Source organism: Zonotrichia leucophrys, chromosome 1A (assembly GCF_028769735.1).
Source record: "Zonotrichia leucophrys gambelii isolate GWCS_2022_RI chromosome 1A, RI_Zleu_2.0, whole genome shotgun sequence".
Lineage (NCBI taxonomy): Eukaryota > Metazoa > Chordata > Aves > Passeriformes > Passerellidae > Zonotrichia > Zonotrichia leucophrys.
Window position 1 is genome coordinate 35,363,179 of NC_088170.1, and position 20,097 is coordinate 35,383,275.

Genomic DNA, 20,097 nt, shown 5'->3' on the forward strand with positions numbered 1-20,097 from the left:
GTTCTAAAAATGTTTTGGAAAGGTAGACATCTAACTTTTTCTACTGGCAGTGTGTCAACTTTAATTAAACACAAATTTCCATCCTGTATTTATGTTTCCTCCACTATGGACTGCATTGTGAGCAGGATCAGATTAATTTCTCCCTTCACTGTCAAATGCCGCCACTTGTAACTTAGAATCAGGAACATCCCTTGTAAATTACAGTGCTTAGCAGCTTTAAATCTGACTGCACCACTTGACTGTTGACTTGGTTCAATGGTTTAAATACCATAGGAATAATTCCCTCCAGATCCTGGATATCATTACTGAAAATTAAGTAGAGGTCTGGGTTTTTTTTAAAATCTTTTATTTTTTGTGTCAAACAGTATGGTAGAAAGCAGCAAAACACTTAATCCAGTTGTCAGCTTGGCAGGTGCAGGGAGAGGAACTTTGCTGGTGTATTTTCTGTGGGTTTGATGCTGTCTGCGCTCTGTGGGTGTCATATCAAAACCAGCGCTGGCTCTAACAGGGCCATTCACAACAATGGGACAGCGCTGTAAAATTTGATACAGACTTCTTTTTTCTTCAAAAAGATACTTTTAAAGAGGAAACACCATTAATGTATGTTTTACATAGGGGAGGTACCGGCTAATAAAATTACAAGGTAAGTGACTGATATCCAAACCTCCGAACTTTTCTTGCCCCTGTAGGAGTGCAGGGAGGCAGCAAGCACAGCAAGCCTGTCAGAGCACAGCCGGAGGAGCCTGTGCCTGTCTGGGCGCTGCTGGCGGAGGAGCAGGCACAGAGCCCGAAGAGGAGCAGGCACAGAGCCCGAGGGTGCTTGGTTTCCCCGTGGGTGGGTGCAGAACCCCCGCGGGGCCGCGGGCACGGAGCCCCGCTGGTGCCGGGCAGGGCAGGACCGTGCCGGGAGCTGTCGCGTCGGGCTGCCCTGCCTCGGACAGCTGTCACGCTGCCACCCCTCGGTCCTCTGATTGGGTGCTCCCAGAGACTGTTTGCGAATGCTGATGCCGCTTCTGTGGTCTCCTTTCCACTCGGAGGAGTAATCTCTTATCCCCACCCCCAAGCCCACCTCTAGGATGTAAGTAATGGTGAGAAGATGAGGATGAAAACAGAGCGCTGTGAGTGACTGGAAATCCAGCAGCCCGGTTTAGCTGCAGTGTTATGTAGGAGTCGTTTCCAGACTTCTTACCTTTGGTTTTTCTGCACAAACTGCTTGCAGGTTTTCGAAGGCTGTGAAAGGACTTACCGTTTGTGTGTTTGTGCTTTCTGTGCATCAGCACATTACCTTGCCTTTCCCCTGGACAGCTGTGTTCAGCGCTTCATGTGGGAATCTTTCTACTGAAGAGAGATAAAAAGGACCCTTAATCTGATTCTCTTTGGATCTTTCTATTTTTATGGTAAGTGCCAGCATATATTGGCTGAGCGTAGCTTCTTTGCTGCAGTGCTCGTGCTCTCTCCCTCTCTCCCTCTCCCTCCCCCTTCCCCATCTGTTTTTCTCCCCCGGTAGTCTTAGATAAATCTCGTGACCTTCACTTAATATCTAGTCATAATTTTCAGCATCTTCGTAGCAGATGCTGGCTAAGTAAAATGCAAGTTTTCCCTTTATTTTGCTCTTTCCCTGCTCTGACCCGCAGCTCTGAAGTATTGACTGCAAGCTGAGTGCTGCCTGTTTGTCCTTGAAAGGGGAGGCTCGAGCATTGCTCCCGATTGCCTGTGGCAGCAGCGGGATATGCTTCTGGGGAGCTGGAATAGACCCTGGGTAAAGGTGACAGGCTCTCCTCTCTAGGTCTGTACCCCTGCACTGAGGGCACAGATGTCCCCTGCTTCAGCAGCCACCTAGAAAACTCTGGAGCCCCTCAGTGCTCAAGCGTGAGCATACATGTGGTTTGAGCTGGTGTTTGCTCTCCTTGGCATGGGACAGATGGGCTCTTTCAGCATTTTCTAGATAAGCCTATGTCATCAGGTGTTTTGAAGTTGGACCTTTTGCATCTTACAAGTGCAGAATAGCTGGGACAAGAAGTTACAGAATAGGCAACCTAATAACCCTCATCCCTATCCAGTCCTTACTGTTGCAAATTGTTAGCTTTTTGAAGTGCTTCTACATCTCTGCAGTAGAAAAAAAAGTGTTTTTAAATGTCTGAAAATCTGTTCTGGCTTAATTTGTGCTCTAAGCTGTTTTAACAGCTTAGATTTTATAAATAGGAAAGGTTGTTATTTAGTCCACAGTAAACTGTGCCCTTAGTTTTGGTTGTTTTTTTGGTTTTTCTTTTCTAGTTTGGTGCGTGAGATTTAAAGTAAAGCAAATATACAGTTTTGGGTAGGTAGATGTTTTCATTTGTTTTTGATATGAGAGCATTGCAGAAGTATTTCTTTTAACTTAAATGTGTTTCATGCTGTGGATTCATTATGTGGATTGACTATGCATAGCCCTTACAGACTGCAGGAATAATAAAGACTCTGCTACATCTTCAAAGGTCCACTGAAGGCATAGATATAGCACTGGCTCAAACTTGTCACAGGGTGGTCTGACTTCAAGCAGAGCAAAGAGGAAATGTGTTCTTATACCTTTGTTTTACTGAGGTAGGATAAGAATAAAGCTTTTATTCTGTCTCTGCATTGCCTTTTCTGGGTTTAACAAGAGATATGCTGGTGTCTGGGAATTTTTTCCTGGTGACTTAATAAAACAATTTAGTTCCTGATTTATCCTGTATTTCAGAGAGTTTTGCTTCAGATGAGCTGAGCAGTTGAATAGAGTTTGTGTACCTCATTTTCCCTCCCTAATGAGTAAAAACTTTAGAATACTGCTGTTATTTTCAATACCCTTAATTTCTTTTCCGTACTTGGGTGTAATGTCCTGTTGTATTGACAAGCATGTATGAGTGTGGTGGGGGAGAGGGAACCTCAAGTTAGACAAGAGGCACTGGGAGGGAGGAGGAGGAGGAGGCTTACCCAGATCTGCAGGTAGAGGACTTCATGGTGCAGTGAGGTACCTGCTGCATTGCCCTCAGAACAAGCAGCGATGGCCAGCACGTAGCCAGATCTCAGTGCTCTGAGTCATCTCCCCCATCAGATTTTGGGTTTTGGCATCATGAAGAACCCATTGGTGCAGTTGATCCTGAGCCTGGTTTCCCTTCTCACTGATGCAGTGAGGGCATGCTGCAAATCTCCTACTCTGGCAGGGAACAGACCAGTTTTGGCGATTGTGCAGCTCAAGGAACTGCCTAAAAACCTTTCCCCCTAGAGCAGCCTTCCCCACTGTCTCCTACAGAAAGGCTTTGGCACTAAGACTGGTCTATGTGTTATTTAACTCTTTTATATCAGTAATGAAGGTGCCTGGGTTTGTTCTCTTCCAGTTTCAGAGAGTGCTGACACTGTGACAGCAGCAAAGAAACTTTTTGCTGTGCAAGATATGCAGGGCTCCCGGTAACACACACAGACAAGCAGTCTGAGACCCTGCACAACCTGCAGGTTGTGATAGTGCCTTGGAGGAATTAGACTTAGGCTTTTCTTGATTAAATGTAAAAAGTAATTTTGTGCATGCATTTGAACTTGGGGTTTTTTATATTTTCTCCATATAAAATTGTTGTAAACCTAAAAAACAAGGGGTTTTGCAAAATGCATGCACCGCTTAAAATATCCTGAAGACCTCACAGTTAATTACAGAACTTCATGCTATTATGTTTTAAAATATTATTATAAATTCAGATATTCCTATGCCCTAAAATAATCTACATTCCTACCCAACAATTTACCAGAAGTGTGGTTGTCACTCAAAAATTACTAATGTTTAGATAAAATAATCTTGTAAGAGCTAATTTTGAACATAAGTGCATAATCATATCTGTCTTTTCCCATAAAAGTTTAAAAGCCAAAGTGCATACTGTAATGTGCTTTTGCAATAACCTTGAGGCAAAAGGAAGAGAGGAAAATGATCCTGAAGTATTTTCTCCAGTTTAAACTGTATGAGCTTGCATATGATGTTCCAAATGCATAGGATGTTTGCATTTGGAACCTAACATCTGTGTACTGCAACAGAGAAGTCTATGCATCTAAAATCCTTGCCAGCACATCCTGTTGCAGGATAAAGGGTTGAAAAATAAAGATGCAATCCTCTGTAACAATCTTGAGAGGTATAGAGAAGAGTGAAATTCCCCAAATTACATGAAATTCAAGTAGGTAGATGTGCTGTTCACTTCTTGGGAATTCTGTGAAGGCTGTAATAGGGAATGCATGCATAGTACTTCCTTGTTTCACAGCGTGGTGTCATGTTAATTCCTTTGCAGGGTGGCTGAAGACTGCATAGAAAACAACTGCAGGGAAAGAAAAAAAAAAAAAGCTCTGTTCCTTAGCCAGCCAAAATCACCCAATGGTCTGATGAAGTCATTGCATTTTTTTTCTTGTATATGATCAATATGCATACTTCATCCACTTGTCTATAGAAGCAAGTTTTTTAAAGCTTTTTACTCCAGAAATACTCAAAAATATACATTTATGTTGGGAATATAAATTAGTATGTTTTTACAGAAAGCTCACTCATTTATCCGTACTGCTTCAGTAATTTTATGCTTTTCATCTGCTCATATCCTTTCTGACAAAACTTATGCAGACAGCTATTGATTATCACTGGGTGAAGAACTCAGGCAGGGAATTAGCCATGCTCCAACTTCCCTCTCTGCCCCAGACTGGAAAGAAATACTGAGATATGCATGTTGCAGAGCTGAAGTCATCGGTACCAGCAGCACTCTGGCTGGTGAATTTTTTTCATGCTGTATCAGTTGTGCTTTTACCTGGCTGTTTCTTCATCCATCCTGACCCACTAATGAGCCCATATGAATAATCAAAAGCCAACTGCACCTTCTAGGCTTTCTCCCTTATTCATAGAGCTAACTTTAAAGGTGTTCCTGGACATTTTATCCCACTTAATCTGCAGATTTTGTCCAGGATGATTTCAAGGACTTTGTAACTCTAATGTTGCAGGTATTGCCAAGCTGTCTCTGTATGTTTTGCAGCTTTAACCAGTGAGCTCTCTTCAGTGCAGTTGCTACTTTTGCAGTGTCTGGAAATGCTGTGTGTGAGCACTGTGCTGCATAATGTGTCAGAAGTTTAGTGCTTTGGGGAAGTGCTGGGCAGGGTGTGTGTGTGCTACGTGCTGGCTCTATGTCAGCAGAGAAGGATTAGCTTTCAGACATTGGTATGTGTGTCCTGTGTCTCCTGTGCATACCCTGCCTTCTTATAAGTGCTTGCATCCTGTGCCTGTCATATCTCAGGATGGGATTGCATTTTCTGCTTTTGTACAAGTGCAGAGTGCAGATCTGTCTGATTCTTCATGGAAACCATGGTCTTTCATTTCGTGTCGTGCAGGTTTGTTTTTATGTAACTTCTGCACAGGAAACACTGGACAATCAAGTGAGAGGTGTTTGTGTGTTACAGAACTTTCTCCTGCATAGCAAAAGTCACAATTATATTATTCCAGTCTCGATGTGGTAACAATGGAGCAGCACTAGGCTTGTTTGACTTGACCAACTTTAGCTGTTTGCATTCTGGTAATGTGAGATTGGTTTAGAATAGAGAACTTCTCATTGTATAATATGAGGAAAAATAACAGTTTTGTTAGGATTTATGGGTTAGTTCTTCAGTATTCTAGTAGAAGGGATCTTGGCACTGGAGCAGGCAATGCAAGTGTTTTAATCTCTATGAAAAACATCCTGAGCAAGATGAATATCTCTAAAGCTGCAATTACATCCCCAAATAAAGGAGCTAATGGTGTGCAGCTCTCTGCACATGCATGGATTTTGCTCTAGAAAACCACAGATCTAAGAGAATGTTTTCAGAAAAGCCCCATATTTCTAAGAGCTGTATGTAGATACTAATAATGCTGCAAGACCAATCCTTCAGAACAGTTTCCCTTTATGACCTCAGGAGAAGTTACAGCAGTCTGGCCTCCAAATTCAGCTCTGAGAGAAGACTACTTCCCACCAAATTGTGAACTTTGAACATAAATCCAGAGATTTCCAGACTCATCATTTGCAATCAGATTGTCCAAAGGGAGGCTTGCTGTCCATGGACTTTGGACAACTTGGTCCCTCAAAAGTCCATACTACCATAGATAAATATATTTTAAAAGAAAAAGAGATTGAATCTTTTGAATGCATTCTCTGGACATAAGTGAGTTCTAAGATTCCAGGATTATGTAGTTATTGATGATGATCATAGGAGATGAGTTTCTTGTGCTCTCTATAGAGGTAGAATACCAGAAATTTGCACTTCCAGAGGGTGGTTGAAAATATGCTGCAAGAGATGTCCTAATCTTCCTTAGAAAATTATTGCTGTTTAACATAAGAAGAGTAGGCTTCTGTATAATTTATCTATAGGGTTTATGTCACTAGTGCTGGGAGATTATTAAAATAGTGCCCGCATCAAAACAGCTTTTCTACCTTCATCCATTCGGTCTTGTTGCAACCCCCTGCAGTATTGACATTAATTTCCTATTTTACATAGTGCTTGCAGCCTTCAAATATAGAAAAATTTTTCTGCCTTCCTTCATTTTTAGACGAGGAAGTTAATTAACAAAATCACTTGAGAAGAGAAAGACAGAATCTCCTCTGAGCCAGTTTGCTGTATGGAAAAGCTGGTGATTAGCTGGCTTGGTGATTAGCTGTTTTGGATCAGCAGGAGATATATTCCCATTTCAGATCATTTTCTTTGAAGAAACTGGTTTTCATTAAGATTAAGCATAATACTTTATACATGATGTATTAGACCACCAGAGACTTTTTCTAAATGGGTTGATAGTTCTTAGGAAACCACTCCCAGCAAAATGCCAGTTAAAATCCAGAACTTTGTGAAGTCCATTAGTATTTTTCTATGTATCCTGGTAGACATACTACCTCTCTACATCTTGTTCATCTATCCCCCAGCCTCAGTTCAATTCTTTTCTTGTTTGTGCTCTGTGTCACTCATTTGCCACTGTTTTCCCTTGGTATGTACTTTTTTTGCCTTTTTACATATTGATTTGCCTTCACATTTTTCTTAGTTTTGGTTTTCTTTTGTATTGAGGGCTGGGGAGGGTTATAACCATGCTAGTTGCCATCCTGTGCTGAGTTTCCTCTAGGCAGAACACTGCTCTGATTCAGTGCCTCGGGAAATGCAAATATTGTTCTTTCAGTGTTTGTAAGACCTTGCTCTGCAGTCCCAATATATTGTGAACCATGCATAGAAAAATGGAGAACAAAAGGCAATGACAAACAGGTTTGGCAGGACAAAAGTCCTGGAACTTAGGAGTCAAATAAAATATCATCCTTGCTAACATGAATATTTTTTTCTTCATCTAGCAGGAAAATCATATATTTTGTAGCTGTGGAATCTGAGATCAAAGAACCATAGCAAAGGAGAATTAAGCAGGTGATACTGGTCTGAGTTATTTCAACCTCTCTGCAGTTTCATGCAGACATTGCTGCTTTGGTTTATGTTTAGTGTTTTTGAGGGTATTGCCATAAAAATTCTTTATTTTAGATGAGGGGGAGAAAATTAATTAAGTTGAATGCTCCTCTACTCTCAGGGAAAAGAAAAGTATTACCTCTTTTAATTTCTTGTTGTCCTTTGTTCCCAGAGAAATATCTGCAGCATTTGATTTTCTAGACTATGTCATTTAAATTAACTCTTTCAGACTGGTGAAAATTCCTGATCTCATATAAATTAAATACAAAGTACTCAAGTTTCTACCCACAGACTTTTGGTTTGAGTGATGCTGTGTGCTGCTAATACTTGTTCTATTCTCTGCCTCTTTATGATAACCACCAGATGAGCCTAGGCATAAGAAGTCCTTTTAAACTGGTCACACTGAAATTGCTGTTGAGCCATAGAAAATTTCCCTATTTTCCTTTGTAGGATTTGTGATTTGGATTTCAGAAGTGCCTTGGTAAAGGATTGGATAGCCTTCTGTTTGAGCATGCTTCATGAAGTTTACTTAGTTTATATTTCTAATAATAATAGACTGAATTATTCTGATTAGCATCTTATGGTGCAATTCTGATGATACAAACAGGTTTCCATCAGTAGTCAGTGTCCCATGAAGAAGTTGTTACTGCAACTTCTCATTGCACTGTTGTCAACTGGAGCAGTTCTGCAAAAATATGTGTTCTTATGTAAGATAATACTACCTTATTTTCTTTCTCTACCTAAAAACTAACATGACTCAATTGTTTTGTGGTTACTATATTATGTTAATATATACCACAACTTTGACAAAATTTAGGTCTAAATTATCCAGTTGCTTCCTGTAAAGCTCAGTGAGATCAGCATTCAGGTAACACTTTTTCTGCGGTTTTAATTCTGCCTCTTATATTTCTGCTTCTATGTCTGATCTTATTTCTTACAATTCTGCATTTTGTGCTTCTGCTTCTTGCTGGACCTCCTGTCCTTTGACCCTCTTCCAAGCTCTACTCGATTCCCCCTCCAGCATTTCTCTGTCTGCTCCTTCTGTTCTTTACCTGCTACTCCAGACCTGTGTCCAGGTGTCCCACTCACATAGTGGCGTTTGGTTTTCACTTGAAATTTTGAGCCTTATTGAAAATATGAACTCAGACCACTGAATTGTGGTACTTCAGCAGCACTTGTTGTGCAGGTCACCATTTTTTGCAGCAGCAACCAAAACTTTCTATGAATTGTTTGTTAAACCATGCAGTGGGTGTTGCCAGTGACATTACAATGAAGAAGCGGGGGCTCAGATTTCAATATTATTAAGCCATTTCCTTACCTTAAGATACACTGCTTGAATTGAAATTTAATATATGTTGCAGTGAGGAGGCATAATAGGTCTGTGCTTGTCCTGATTCTCCTTGTGTGAGGTTGGGTATCACCTCTGCTTCTAAGTTGAGAAGGGAGATAGGTCCAGGATATGTACTCCCTTTCAGTTCCAAGAGGGACAAGGGAAGAAAGAAGGGAGATGGATGTGGCACATATCCACCGGGGTTTAGGGTGGGTTTTTTGTTGTTTTTTTTTTTTTTTTGGCTTTTGGTTTGGTTTTGGGTTGTTTGTTTGTTTGTTGGTGTTTCATTTTCTTTTTAACATTTTACTTGTGGCTCAAATTGTGATGAAAGAAACTGTGCATTTGGGAATTTCTATATGTTTTCAGTTATCATGTGATAGCATGGCAATTATTGCACAGGAACTTGTTAGTTGTCAAAAATTCAAGTGTCTCACTCAAGATCACACAGAAACATATGTCTTGGTTCAACCCAGGACTCTTGAAACCTGTGCCAGTACCTTGCCAGGTTAGTCTGTTTTTCCAGAGTGACAGCATAGGAGAAATGAACATTTTAATACTAACAGATAATTCTAAATAAGCTACATTCAAATACACAAGGTAAAGAAAAATCTTTCAGTCTTCTAGTTTCTAAAAGAAGTAAAGGACCTAAAATAATTTTTTTAAAAATGAAAATGTTGTTTTTTTTTTTTTAAAGACAAAATCATGTTGTTATGGAGAGTGGAGAAATATTTAGGATATTTCCCCAATAACTTTGATAACGCTGCAGCTTGTCACTGCCTGTCTAAAAATTCCAGTTATTTATTTCCAGGGCATACCATGATGCCTGGTTAGTTTTTGATGTGCTCTGATTGCAGTGCACTCCAGGCTAAGTAACTTGCAATTGTTGTGTTTCTCTTTCACTGTTGTCAAGCATATGTTGTGTTTGCTGAATGGAGTCCAAGGGAAAACGTGTTCTGAGGCCACACTGTCAGCCCTCACATTTTTTGAACTGCACTTTTAGAAACGTCTGTAAGCCTGTCAATCAATTTTAAACTTTGGGTATGGCTTTGTGAGTATTTCTTTGCACTCTTGGATGATAGCACTGCTGGTTTTATTTTACTGAATATCGTGGGAGGAGGCAGCTTTGAGCATTTAAGAATTATTAAATGCCAGAATATTGGTTGCCTGTATTTATGTGATATCCTGGAGATTTTAGTCATATGTTGACATGCAATGTTTTCCTTGAGTTATCTTGGTTTCTTTTTATTTTACTTGTGAAATATTTCATTCTATGATCCAAACCAGGCTCAAAACAAAAATTTCCTGATATTTGTATTTTTATTGCAATCATCACAATTTCTGCTAATGTTCAGATGGCAAACAATTATCCTTCATAGGAACTGTGATGTAAGAAGATATTATTTCCATTCTTGGTGTCATCTGTTCTTATTACTTCATTAATAAGGTGCGCGGGGGAGTGAACGGCCCTGGAATCTGGCTATCTGGTGAGGGGCGAAGGCCAGGGCCCCTGCGCATCAGAAAACAGCCCCCCTCGGCGGCTTTGGCCTCGGGCTGAGCTGGGGGGATAGCTCGGAGCAGCGCGGTGAGAGACGAATCAGGAGGCGACCACTTGCTGGGGGTAAACTGTCGGTTTATTACAGAAGAACCAACAAAGAGGGGAAAAACACCCAGCAAATGGCCCTGAACAAGGGGCAGGAGAGGGTTTTAAGGGAAAAGGGGGGAAGAAGGCAGGGAAACCCGGCTATCCAATAGAAATACATATTTGGAGGTACGAAACATAACTGATACACTAAAGTAACCAACTGTTATAAATCATAGGAGGGGCTCCGGGGCTACAGCCAACCATACCTCCCAGAGAAAGGAAAATTCTCGAAACCTGGGAGGAGAAAAAGAGTGATTGACTGACCCCAAGGAGGAAACAACTTTCACTTTATAAGAGAAACCAAGGGAGGAGCAGTTTCATTTCCATTGCAACATAACTGGCAGGGTAGCAGCAGGAAGTAATACAGAAAATGGGGGGAGCAAACTAACGAACTTAAGAACACACCACAGCAATAAGGAGCTGAGGTTTTTGATGTGAAAGAGAGAAATGCTCATTAGCTTAGGGTCCTGAATGTAAAACATCAAGGACATGATTTTTTTCATGTCTCTATCACATTATAATGTTTTATATAATAAAAATAAGGCTTCAGTGGGCACTGACTGTAGCTATGAGCACCATAACTTTGGTGTTGTCTGCTGGGTTCTTGGACAGTGATATACTCCCTCTGAAGTTACTTCCTTAGCAGCATAGAAAGCAGAGGAGGGTGTGCAGTTGAGTACCTCAAATTAAAACCCAAATTCTTTGATCCTGAGACCAACCTTTGTCTTCATGCAGTTTCAACGTGTGTTTCTATATGGCTCTTCCTGCACACAGAGGCCAGGTGGAGCTGATGCTTATCATAGAAGTCCATCCTGAGTGCACACTGAGGATAAAAATTTCTGTGTGGTCTGAAATTAAAACTCATATTATGTTGCATAAGCGCAGAAGTGCTGAGTCTATTTCACAGATGCAGCCTTAATCCTGGCACTTCTTAGGCACTTGACACTGTAAACTCAACAGCCTTCTGATATAGTTGTCTTATATGTCAACACCTAAACATTTTAAAAGACTTCATAAAATCCGGTATTTTCATCCTCTGATATTGAGAAAAACGTTGGTTGTATATGTAAGGTATTTGAGAGCTTCAATTTTCGTCTTCCTTGTCTTGAGCATGGTGAGGGGTCAGCTTGGTAGCCATGGTTGACATTCCAGGGCTGGGAGAACTGTCAGAAGATGGAAGTACATATTTTGCTACTAAACTCCCTGTTGATGGCATTTTAATGGAACTAAGTGTCCTCTACTGCCACAGACCTTTTTATCTTGACATTCTTCCTGCTTCATGATGTGACGTGACTGCTAGCTGTGAGATCCTGAGAGAGAAGGTCTCTACTCTTCTACCATTACAGTGATGCCCTTGAGCTGTAAGAGGGGAAATATACACCACATCAATTGCTGACAGAAAAAAAATAATTAGGCAGCCTAAAACTTTAGGTAATCTTATTTTTTTTACAGTAATGACCAGCTCTCAGAGGTAGGTAGATAGGTAGGTAGATAGATAGATATGTAGGTAGATAGATAGATGGATGGATGGATGGATGGATGGATGGATATTCACAGAATCAATTAGGTTGGCAAAGACTTCAGAAATCATCAAGTCCAACCTGTTGACCTACCACCAGCTTGTCGATCAGACCATGGGGTTGAGTGCCATATCCAGTCTTTTCTTAAACACCTCCCACCAGCAATGGTGACTCCACTATTTCTGTGGGCAGCTCATTCCAATGCCCAACTCTTTCTGCCTTACTCTTTCTTCATCATGTCCATCCTAAACCTAATTTTCTCTCTCTGAATTTCCCACAAAGTTGCTTTTAAATTTGCCTGAGCAGATTTCCCAAGTCAGAAATGGCATTTTACATCTCGAGGCATCTGTGTTTGTATATGCAAGGTTAGTGATTTTATAGCATATTCATTGATGTGGTTAATACTTTAAAGCTGCTTTTTAAAATGAAAAATTGATGTTGATTAACTATTATGCGAGCACAAATTCTATCTTTACAGTTTCAGTGTTATAAGTAAATCCAGTTAAATTGTGGAAGTGTTTTCATTCCTTCTCATTAACATAGTTTTAGCAAAGGGCTTTACACAAGTAGTGAAATTGCAACTGATCAAGTCAAAAAAAAAATTTGAAAAAATCTTCTCTCCTGCTTTGTGTTGTGGGTAAAGCAATTAATACGTTGCTCATGTGCCCTTGAAAATAGCCTGGACACTGTCCTGTTTCAGAAGCTTTGCCAGCACCTGGCCAGTCAGCCAAGGTTACGGGAATGCAGATTTTGAATCAGCAATTGCCTACTAAACACTGCTGGAGTGTTGTTGGCAGGAAGAAGTCACAGCATGGCATCCTACAGTACCTGTGGCTTTGTGGTGGTTTGTCACCTGCATTTTGCTGTCCCAGGGCAAGAACAAGAATCCTATTTAATTCATAATCCCAGGAAAGGGCTTGAACCTGTCTCTCTGTTGGGGTCTAGTTTATACCTTACTCTGGCTGCAGCTGAAGGAGCTGCACGAGCTAATTTTTTTCTGCTTTACAATAATTTCTTTAATTACTTTAGGGATTGAGATATATCAGGGGGAATATAGTGGCCTGAATACTCTCTGAAGCCAAAACCAGAGAATTGCAGAACTCAGGTAACAGTACTAAGGATGCTCCTCCAGTTGTTGTTTATCACTTTGAAGTGTAACTTGAATGCATCATTTAAATGTTTTTACATGTAATCACACTAACAATTGTCAGTTAAAAATACTGATGCTCAGGAGTGGAGAGGAGCCCTTTGCATAAATAGAAGTGTGCAGAGCAAGATAGTAGGTTTATTTACTCTATATAGCAGTTTTAAGGCACTAAGCATCTAATTCTGTGTCAAGGAAATTAGAGACTTATTGATTTCCTTGAAAGGATATACATAAAATGCTCATTTTCCCCACACAGACCATTTCCTTTCAGCATAAGCAGGCATTTATTAGTTGATTTAGGGCAAGCTAGGCTTGCAACCTTCAGTAACTAAGCCAAGGGTCACCTTTGTGTTGAATTTCATGCTTTGTGAAAGACTGGAGAAATTTTTCCTTACTCTTCATATGAAAATCCTGACACACCACTAATATTATACCCTGTTAACTGCTAGATGCTGAGCACTTTGGTGCAATGTTAATCCTCTGGGTCTAGTGCTGCCATTTTGCTGAGCAAGCTCAGACTGCAAGTGTGATAAAATAATTCAGAGACAGGTGCTTTCAAAAAATGGAGTCATGCAAGACACATTGCAGATCTTCTGTGTGTCAGTAGGAATTGATGTAATTGAAAATCTTTGAAAAAGTAAGAGAGAATCCAGTGCTGCAGTTTGTTGGGAAATCAATTGCAAGTAAAAATGCATGCTTGTCATTTCCATTCTTGCAAAAGTATTGCCTGGCTGAGGCAGAAGCAGCTGCTAATCTGTAGTCAGTAAATTTCAACACCCCAGAAGCTGATATTTACAGCATACAGTGATACCTGTCTGTTGATTTCAGAATAAATTAACAACAAAAAAAATTTAAAATTTAAACCTAGCTTGGTGCAATATTTTTGATTGTAGTCACATCTTCCTTAATGGATGGGTATCGGTTTTTATAATGCACAGCATATTATTTTGAAAGTTTTAGTAAATGATCCATACAATTAACAGTAAAAGGGAGTGAGTGAAAGCAAATGAGCTTTGTCTCATTCCTGCTTGGCACATTAAGTACCCCCTAGTCTCATTCTTTTACTCAATTTGTCTCTTTCATACAAGGACAGTAAGCATTTTAGACACGAGATTTTTGTTTTTTTTAAAAGCATGTGATGACTAGACATTTTCCTCCAATCGTTATTTACCACTTAGAAGTGTAACTTGAATGCATCATTTAAATGTAATCCCACCTGAGATTGTGGGACCTTGGACCGTGTTGGAAACCTAATAATTTTTGTGCCTTGTGCAGATTTCTAAGCTCCTAACATTCTTTAGGTCTGTTTTCGGTAATGTTAAAGTCCTGACAGAGAAATCTCCATTCCTTCCAGAAAGTCTTGTAAAATACTGAGGTCAGCACAGCAACTGGTACAGTGGGGACAAGGATTGAGCAACTCTATGTCTGGTTTGGACAATGAATAGTTGTCTTGAGTAGAAATTCTTTGTGGAGCTGAGACACAAAATATCTCCTCATTTCTATGCAATTTTTTGACTAACTCTAATTTCTGGTGTTTGAAGAGGAATGGAGCTGCTAACCAGCAGAAGTGAATGGCAGTAACAAGTGGAAGTGTGAATGATGAGGAGCAGCAGGGTCAAGAGTTTTCTCAGCACAGTTTGCAGTTTGTGAGCAGCACAGATGCAGAACTTGAATCTGGATCTTTCTGTGGGCGTTCAACTCAGGTACCTGGGAAACAAGCCGAGTTGGTTTTTTGAAATTTCTCTTGCCTGCAGCAGAAAGGTTACTTAGTGATGGTAATTAGCAGTTATTGATGGTGATGATTTGGTCTCACTCCACAGATCATCCAGCCTCCTGGACACTGGAGTCCACAGGCAGGACACCTGGTCCATACGAGGATATTCTGAACAAGCAGTTATCTGATGTAGGAGCAATGTATAAGGCTATGAAAATCAGTGCTGTGTCATTTTGTGTTTAAATAGACTTTTATATTCCGCAGGGTTGAAAAACAAATAACAAGGTGAGAGGGGAGGTTTTTTCCTTTTCTCTTTCTTTAGGAAAAAATGTATTTTGCTTTAAAAGGGAATTGAACATAAAGAATAATGACATAGGATAGGAAGTATATTTTAGATATAGAATTTGCATAGAAAAATTGTGGAGTGTGTGAATGAGGATAGGATATATTGTGATAAAAATTGCATGTTCACTGCTTTAAATCTCTTTTTCTTGGTGTACATTTTTCTCTTTCCAAACCATATTCAAGTCAGCACAAAAAATAGGTAATTAGTCAAATAAATGGTCTAAATCTTCATGTTATAATCACAGAAGACCTATGGATTTTATGGCTCTAAATTGTACATTGAGTTTGAAGGCTAAATTGCTAGAAATTAACAATTCCTTGCTTAAAGTCTATTGAATGATCAACTAAGAAAAGAAAGAAATACTTTTCTGCTTTAATAGTATTATTTCAGGATTATTGGATAGAAATAGCCCTGAATTAATCAGCAGCTTAATTTGATAATTCATTTTTTATTGTAGGCATTCAGTAGCAGACAGAAAAAGTGCCTTTGTTCTAGCTAAGAGAATTGCTGGATGTGTGTTCTGGTCATTGGAGATCAAAACCCTGACAATTTTGTTCACACACTGCTAACTTTATTGATGCTGTCCTCTGTGCTGTGGAATACACCCTTTGCTATAATTTTTGATGGAGAAGAGCAATTATTCTGTTTTCTCTGCACTGAAACCTGCATTCTTCCAGATTGCTAAAGAAAACTAACCTTAAAAGTTTTCATGCAATCCTGGCCTTGGGCACCTTCCCAACCAGAAGGGACACAATTTCAGTGGGCTTAAGTCAATGTGCTTCTACTGCAGAAAACTCAGGTGTGGCAATTTCAGTTCAGAGATGATCTGATTTAGCCCACAGTCATTCATTTTGCAGTTTCCAGAGATGAGCAATGGGACAATGTCTAGTTCAGGATTGAAGGGAAGAGTCTTTCTTGGCATGGTTGTATCTGGGAGCTTGTAACAGTGAGGTCTCTGAGGAACATTTTTGAGGAAATTGGGAAGGGAAAAAAAAGAGATTATTCTAGCACAGCATGAAAGTGAGAAGGAAGATTTCCATCTCCAGACCTACTGATGCTGACCATGCTTAGCTGACGCAGTCCTAACATTTGCTGACAGCCCACAAGGGAAGCTGCCCTAGCATGGGCAAAGGCACCACTCAAACTAGGCAGCCTCAGTGCAGATCCTCTGTGAACCTGCACAAACCTTGCAGGTTCAGTTTGCGCAGAATTAATTTGAACGTAATTTAAGTACTATCATGAAGAAGATAAGCTCTTTTTAAAGTTTTTTGCCACATAGACATTTTTTCAACATTGTCCTAAACAAGATTTGTATTGCCTCTCTTAGTTTATTTTATACTCATGTGAAAATAAATACATAGGGGCAAACCTGACACTAAATAATTGTAATAAAGCTAGTAAATAAAGACCATTTTCTTCTCATAAAATCTTAAAATATCTGGACTGGACTTAACACATTTTTATATCTCCCTTATGCAGTGAATGAACTAAAATAAGGAGAAAAGTAGAAGACAAATACAGAGTTTTAAAAAATACCACAGTTCCCATGCTGACCTTTTCACAATAATAACATGATGGTATAAAAAACATAAAATATGAATGCTAGCTTCAAAATGAAGAATCTTACCAATTTTTAAGGGAGTGTTCTTGAAAATCTAGATTGAATTAAAGTTCTCTACCTTTTCGCATAGCACTTCTGATAGAAACTATTTTTTTCAGACTTCTTTCTGGTTTTAAGAAATAATTTGGAACAAAAATTTTAAAACAAAATTGCCATGTATATGATCCTGTTTTGCAACTTTTCAAAGAAAGAGAAAACAAAATATTGAGATTTAGGCAAGGAATCTAAGTAGCAGTGAGAGAATTTTTGAGCTGCATGATGCAGTTTCTTGTGGGACATATATCAATGTATAGGATTTTAGAGGGAAATCCTATATCCACTGGGATGTGATATATGGAACAATATTCTCGCCAGGAAGATCCAACTATAGCTACAGTAAATTGCCTCTTGGTCAGAAATCCACCCCTAAGTGTACCAAGAAATTTCTATTATTTGAATCTGCTTCATTAGATTTTGCAGTGTGTGTTTGCTTCTGAAAAGCTGCAGTACAAAGCAGCCAGACTCCTTACCCTGCTTGAAACCCAGATCCAGAGGAGCTGCAGGAACACTGCACAGGCTGCAGACTAGGGGAGAAAAGCACTGGCTTGGGACGTTTGCCCACTTTGGCTAACTTGGTTGAGATAATTTATTTGAGTGCTATTTCCCAGAGACAATGAACACAGAGACAGTCTACAGTGCTGTTGGTTTCATCATTAACTTGAACAAAACTTCACTAATACCACAGTTGTACTAAACAGAACAAAGCTGTGTCAGTAGCAGGATGATGACAAAACTATCCTAATATATTAGTAGATGCAGGAAGATAAGTAAATCGTAAGTATTAACTTCTTTGGGCTACCTTTTCATGAAAATGCGTTGGTGGTAAATTTCTTTAGATCGATTTCCCATTACAATGAGATCAGTATTTGAAATTTTAGTGAATCACTGAGGTTCTCCTTAATTATTTAATGGCTTATTTATTTTAATTTTTTTTTCTGGAGAGATACAGAAAATGAAGTAGGGGGCTGATCTCAGCATAGCATATCTGGAAGATGGGAACCTTCTGTCTGGTTACGCCAGTATTTTGCTATTTGAGTTTTGGTCAAATCACTTGGGCCTTATTACAGCTTTGCTGATTAGGCTCAGTGACAGACACTGTTCTGGCTTCACCACATCCATATAGGAATGAGCAGCACAGGTGAGAGAGATGCAGCTTTTCTTATTCTTCTTGTGTGAATCACAAGGAGAACACATTCACCACTAATGATGCTACACTAATGATTGGAGCAGACACAGTCCTTCATTCCTTATCTTCTTGTGTGTAAAATAAAGTTTTTGTGGGAGAAGTTTGAAGGATGGATCAGCCAAAGTCTGAAAATAGAGGATAAATGTCTAAATTGGAAGTTGTAAATTTCCATTGAGAATAACTTGGTTCTAAATTGCGCGGGAAATAGTACAAGTTTGCCTAATTTAATTATCTGCCAACAGGCATGTTTATCTGTAATAGCTGTACCTGATCAGAATTTAGCATCTGCAGTGGGCTATGGGAATGAGAGTCAGAAGAAGGTCACTGGTGATGCAGCAATATGTAGTGTGCAGATTCAGCGCTGGATGCTGTGCCGAGCACAATCCTTGAGTTAAACTGGAGTTTATCACCTCACTTTTAGTGCATTTTTACTTAGGCTTGCAAGTGAGTTAGAGAAATGTTCTGCCATGCTGTCAAACCAATGACATCCAAGAGCTTCTGATAAAAAGAAATTGAAGGTCGCTTCTTAAGATCAGCAGGTTTATCTCTAATCCAGTGCAGTAAAGTAAATTGACTGTGTATTTTGCAAGAACAGCAGAACTTTCAGAAGAGCTGTGAGCGTAGTGTCTCATCCATTGCTACAGTAATTCACATTTGAGAGAATCATAAGGAAAGGCCACAAGATTTTAATGATGTCTTAAAACTAATGAACCTCCAGAAAATGTGGTTTTGTTTTGGCTTTCAACTTAATATCTGAGTTGTTCTTACAAGTTCACTCAGTCATGTGGTGTTTCTGTCCATATTGTTGCTAAGACCTCCATTACCACACTGTTCTTGCTGAGGAAGATATTTCAAGCTCTGTCTTCATCATATTGTTGTATTCTGGAGAACACATCCAGGGTCGTGCACAAAACAAGTCTTTACAGCTGAAGCCTCTTGCTAAATTGTAAATGGATTTCTGTCTTTATAAGGAGAAGTATTTGAAGTATTAGTCTGGATTTTCTCAAATGCTGCTCTTCTTTTGGAAGGGTAAAAATAGTCTGAGCAGCAGTTCCCAGTTCTTGTACTACCATCTTGATATCTGACTTAGCAGATGCCTCTGCTTGGTCAGCACCAGCAAAGAGCAAGCAGGGGTTTCTGCCTTCTGCTTTAACCCACTGCCCACTCTGCAGGGCACAGCAGTGGCTGCTTTCCTGCCTGCTCAGGGCTCCCCTCCATCGCTGCTGGTCTCCATTTGGCAGCCAGTGCCAAGTTATGCCCTATTTGTACTTTTCAGATGATGTAGAGGTGAAAGAACTGACACTGCGGATTTATTATTAGTTTGGTCAAGACCACTGCAAAGCCTGGCATTTCTGTTAGTTGGCATTTCGCATTTCTGGTCAACACCACCAATGACAGGGCTTTATTTCACACAGGAGTGCTGCTACCCTAGGGGATAATTCAAAACATTTCTTATTCATTCCTAAAGTCAATTAAAAAATTAAATTCAGGACTCTTATCAGTGCATGCACACACACACACACAAATATAATCGCTTAGAACGTGGCACAGTTAGCTGCTAGCTGATTTCTCTTTATATACTTACAAGGGTGAGCAAACAAAGGAGCACATCTTCAGCTTTTAGTTGAGTATAGCACACGTGATAAACATATGTTTCAGTTTTGGATAACAGGTGGTGATCTTCATATTTGTCTTTCTGAAGCCCTTCTTGCTGATCAGCAAAGAAACACTGGCAAAATTTCCAAACAAAGCATCTTCCCTGGGAAATGATTCCTCTTGTGTCAAACATGGACAAGGCATCAAGGAAAGGGAGTTATGGGCAGTAAAGTAAGGAGGCATTTACTCAGTTATGCTTTAAATCTTTTTCCCCTTACATTTAGTTGTGGCAAAATAAAAAAGCCCATGTTGAAGCTCCAGGAGAAATGGTACAAGATTTTTATCCTCCTGCTTTTTCTGATTTGGAGTGTTATCCTAAGGCAAAGACAATTGGAGACACTGCGGCAGGACCTATGAAAGCATCCACAGTGCAAAGACCAGTTTTCTGAGCCAGTAGTAGGTAGGCCTAAGAGAGTAGGTAATTTATGAGCACATGTTCACTGGTTGCTGAATTTATTT

The 20,097-nt window shown here is 39.7% G+C and overlaps 1 protein-coding gene across 8 annotated transcripts in view; it reads left to right on the top strand.

Moving 5' to 3' along the window:
* The first annotated feature begins 784 nt into the window (after window positions 1–784).
* ANO4 (anoctamin 4) overlaps window positions 785–20,097 on the top strand; it is a 179,222-nt gene continuing 159,909 nt past the window's right edge. For 4 of the 8 annotated variants that reach the window (XM_064702156.1, XM_064702159.1, XM_064702157.1 and 1 more), the window contains exon 1: window positions 786–1,397. The gene's annotated coding sequence lies outside the window, so the exon portion shown is untranslated. Of the gene's footprint in view, window positions 1,398–20,097 lie in introns of all 8 variants that reach the window. The other 4 variants (XR_010438667.1, XM_064702155.1, XM_064702154.1 and 1 more) reach the window with 3 other exon arrangements.